Source organism: Pithys albifrons, chromosome 14 (genome assembly GCF_047495875.1).
Source record: "Pithys albifrons albifrons isolate INPA30051 chromosome 14, PitAlb_v1, whole genome shotgun sequence".
In the NCBI taxonomy this organism is placed as follows: Eukaryota; Metazoa; Chordata; class Aves; order Passeriformes; family Thamnophilidae; genus Pithys; species Pithys albifrons.
In genome coordinates this window covers 14677242-14682192 of record NC_092471.1, presented here as the reverse complement: position 1 = coordinate 14682192, position 4951 = coordinate 14677242, and positions in this window count along the sequence as shown.

Below are 4951 nucleotides of genomic sequence, written 5' to 3'. Positions count from 1 at the left end.
TGAGCTTAAACATGGAAACATATACAGAGGCTGAAAAAGATAAATGTCAATGGTAACCAGAGGAGATGGGACACAGGACTCTGCAAGCTTTTAATTGTTGGAAAACTGTGCTAAAATTTTATGAGAGATGGCACATGATAATCAGATTTAACTGAGCCAAAATTACTATGCACTTGATACTTATTTTTGTGGTCCCATCAGCGGTGCCTGTGTTGGCAGGGTCACAGTGGAGGAGGACCAGCTCAGGACTGCCAGTCATGCCACAAAAATGCCTAAGGATGGGGCAAAGCAGCTCCTCCTCTCTGGGAGCACAAGTGGGGCTGTGCAAAGTACCTCTGTGAAGACACTTTCTGTTCTAGTCATTAATTGGTGATAACAAGAAATGGATTCTTTGCCTGTTCTTTCTACCCCAAGTTTTGGTGGGACATGTGGCCAAAGCAGAGGAATGATTTTGGAAGAAGTCTGATAAACGTCGTGGTTCTGAACCACTATTTGGGCTGATGACATCATGAAATGATCACAATTTTAAATCTCACATATTTTTTCCCCCATCTGCTCGTCCCTAGGAGTCAATTTCTCCTTCTCCTGAAGTTCCAATCTTACATTTTCTAGGGCAGAAATACCATATTGGCTTTTCAGAAATGAACAAAGTAGGAAAGATTAGATACACAATACATGTCAGCATCACCAGGTACCATATTTATTTTTCTTAACTTTGTTTCCTGAGAAACAGGAATGGAAAAATCACAGCTTTCATTGAACAATAAAGTTAAATTCTAGTTCTCAAACTTTCACAGAAGAGCATTAAAATATAAGCCTTGCAATGTCACCACAAATATCTCTTTGACTTCTTGAATTTTCCTCACTTTTGAGCAGGCTCTCTGAGGATGCAACTATTCACTTATACAAAGAATTTGCAGAACAGAGGGGCCTGTTTATCAAATATGTCACAGAGTTCTTTTTCTCCTAGGAAGTTGTGATGACACACAAGAGCACGCATCTGTATATTAAAACCTGTATGTTCACAAGATACTTTTTTAATTCCTGCATTTTATTGAAAACCTAACAGCTACAAGGTTTCTTTGAAAAAATTAAGAAGATAAATTAAAAACTGTGGGTCTTTTACAGCATTTTTATGTTTCACTTACTGTTAAACTCTCAGTCAGCGAGATGAGGTGGCTGATAATTATTCAGGGTTGCCAATTAACCTACTTAGCAGGTCACACAGGTAACTGGCATAGATTGTGTCAAATCTCATTACTGGGATAATAATTTAATCAGCCAGTGCATTAAGTGAAGGCCAGAGAAACTGGAGAATAAATTAAACAGGAAAATAAAATCAGTACCTAGACATACATAATATTTAAGTACATGAAAACAGGTTATCACACAAAATTATAACACATACTACTCAGTAGTAGAAACCCAGTAAAGTCTGGGGTGAGAGTTTTCAATCACAATATTCATCACAATACCCATTTTTTTATCCATCCATAAAAAATGTTAAAATTTGTCTTGCCTCTATGAATGATAGTTTAACATATGAGGAATCTTTGAGCATGTGTGTTATTCTTTAGCATTCAAACAGAGATGCAATGCAATTGTATTTAATGCAGTGTTGCAGACCACGCCCTCCCTGGCACATCTGCTCTGTGATATATGTGGAACAGTCCTGGCCTCTCCCTTATACCCCAGCCCTTTTCGGTCCTTTGTGCCCGGCTTTAGAGCAATGACAAGGGAATGTCAAGTAAGAAAGTCACATAATGGATAAAATAATATTGGTGGATCTTTCATGAAGGACAGGAGAGAAGAAAAATTACAATAAGTGCAATTGTAAGTTATCGAGCCGGTGAGAAAGCTGTGCTGTCTCCATAAAATAATGCTCTGCATTTACAAGGTGACTGAGTAAACAGGAGGCAGGAAGTGCAGAGCCTGTCTGGAAATAGAAAAACATTTTCTGGGCAGACGGAGAAAGAACTACTGGAAGGAAGAATAACATCTTTAAAAATGGGTTTGATACATATAGGTTACATGAGAATTTGAAGCAGAGACATACTTGTATCTTCTTCAAAGACAGGTACAAACTTTACTAAAAATTATCAGTTTTAATATTCAAAATATAGACTGAAATAAAAATAGCACTACTAATGCCAAGATGTAGTTAGTCCTGACTGTGTGAGGTGTAAGGAGTCCCATAGCACAGACAAAAGTACATGCAAGACTCCGGAAAAATGAGAATATGGTGAACTTGCCCTTGTCTTCATGGTCTATTTCAATGGTTTACTGCCTACAAGAACAAGAGGGCTATAAAAGAAGCCATCACTCCTCTGAGCAGTGGATCATTCACTTTAAACATATCTCATAGATGTTATGGCCAAGAATTACAGCATACTGAGCACTGCTCCAGGACTTGTAATTTATTCACTCAGTAGCGAAAAAAGTGACTTCAATCTCAGCTCATGATAGGCCTGTAAAATGAAAAAGAGCCAGCATGCAAAAATAGCCAGTGTGCCAGAAATGGATGCTGATCTCTTGGCTGGATTGATTTTTGTTTGTTTTGTTTAGGGGTTTTTTTTATAACAATGAGCAAACCCCACATGTTTAAGTTACGAGACGTGACCTAGGACACTCACTTATTGTTGTCAGATATATTATTTTGATTCACAAATCATTTTGCTGCTACAACAACATACATTATAGCCAAGAGGCCGAGCATATAAATTCCAATTCTGGAATTAGAGAAGCAACATGGAGCTCTGAAGTGTCTATTTAACTTGTTCCCAAAGAATATAAATGTTATAGTAGTCAATAACTTTTTAGAACATTTTTAGGGAAAAAAAAACCAAAACTAAAACAGGATAACAGTATTCATGGCTGCTACCCACTAGTTCAGGAGTGCCAGCTAACAGAAACTGCATACAAAGGAAAAATCACTTTCACCTAATTAGTAGAAAACTTAACATTGAGGAGTTAAACTTTCTCATTAAAACTTTCCCTGATAAAAAAAGCAACAAGCTTAAAGAGAAGAGCTTTTTTTTGTTTGTTTGTTTGTTTATTTATATATTTAAACATAAAGCAACAGCTCAAAAGTCCTGGATACATCACTGTTAGAGCCTCTCATGATATGTCAGCAGTTGCACAAGGATCACAGCTCCCAGTTTACTCTGGTTCTTGTGAATATTTCCTGTGTTTTCAGCTCACTGCTGTTTTTTATATATTAGATACTGAAGTTTTAAATGGCTAATCAAATTACATGGGTTAAAATCACAGTATCAAGTGATGGTAGATTAGGAAACTCCATTAGACTACAGAATATTTCACTACCTAGCTATCTGGAAAAATCAGATTTTATAAATGCTTTGATAAGACAAAACCATTATTGACTCACTTCCATGATGGTACAGAGAGCCAGCATTTCAGAGGTTAGCTTAGGACACCACTGTGGCCACGGCAGCTCCATTCCCATATTGTGAGGGCAGGATATACTCTGAGCAGGTTTCAAGTCTGTGTGGAGATAAGCCCAAGGGCAAGCAACAATCTGGACCCACAGGTGCATGCCCTGCTGGGGCTGTGAGGGACCATTGCAGAGACTGAACATCAAAGACAGATTGTTCTGCATGAGAGCTTCTCTGAGTGATCTCTGAGAAAAGGATCAATGAGAAACTTTGGCTTCACTCTCACATATTACATTTCCCACTTTTCTCTCATTTAGAATTCACAGTCTGTAATTGTTTTACCACCATTTTACAACTTTCCACTTTAAAGTGTTTTCCAACTGCAGTTATTACTTCAACTGACAACAATCATGTGTATGTTTGTTAAATACAAATATAATGAGAAGAATTACTAGCTGACATTAAAAAACCATAATACAGAGTGATAGCATTTTGGACAGATCTGGATAGGCTAAAATGTTACTCAACAACTCCTCCCAGTAGTGTGCAGGCTTGAATACTCCTGCTCAGTGGTAACCATTTTCATTCCTCTCCTCACCAGACTAACACTGACTCGGTGCCCGTTCACCTAGACAGGTGATGCTAATTTGCTGACATGCTCGCAGCAAATTGAACCTCACACCCCCCAGACAGTTTGGGGCAGGGAATGGCTTCTTCTCCTTCTGGTGAAAACTATGAACTGCTCACAGCTGCTAATTTCCACAGGAAAGAAAACAGCAGGCAGGCTTAATCAGGAGAGGGGGAGACAAGGGAGGAAGGCAGGCTCTGAGACTCCCCATGGTTAGAGCAGCTTCTCCCCAAGGCAGGCACTGCAAAGCTTCCCGGGGTGTGCCCTTGCCATGCCCCAAAACAGAGCTTGGCCCTGCTCCCTCTCCCACTCTCACTCCACTCCCTCCTCACAGAGTGCTGTCTTACAGGGGAGGTCAGCTACAACCTACTGGGACCCTTATCTGAGCATCTACTGAAATGCCAGGGCTGGGAGAGCAAAGGGCAGACTGGTGTGAGATTTTTTCTGTCATCATGATTGCCTGTTTCTCTAGACACCAAATATGGTTTTAAATCACTGCAAGCTGTGAAGAGCCTGAACCACTCTATCCCACTCCTTGGGCAAGTATTTTATCACCAGGTTGTATTTTTTCCAAATAGATACTATATATTATACTCAACACAGAGCACAGTAATCCCTCTTCAAGCCCTGATAGAAGTGCTGTGTTGGAAACCTGGTCTAGGACACAAATTAGTCCCATATAACTTTCTGTGCTGAAGGTGTCACTGGCTGCCTGCATCTGAGCTGGCAATTCTGGCTCAGGAAGCGACAAGTCTTTTGGTTTAGGGCTGCAGAACATGGCTGATTTTTGTTTGTCTCTGTGGCTTTCCCACTGCTCACAGAAGAAAGCCTTTATCCCTCAGCAAATGCACAGCTGAACTAACACATTGTCCAGGATTCGTTGCAAAAGGACAGTTTATTTCTCAAAACAACGCTAAAGATTCACCAG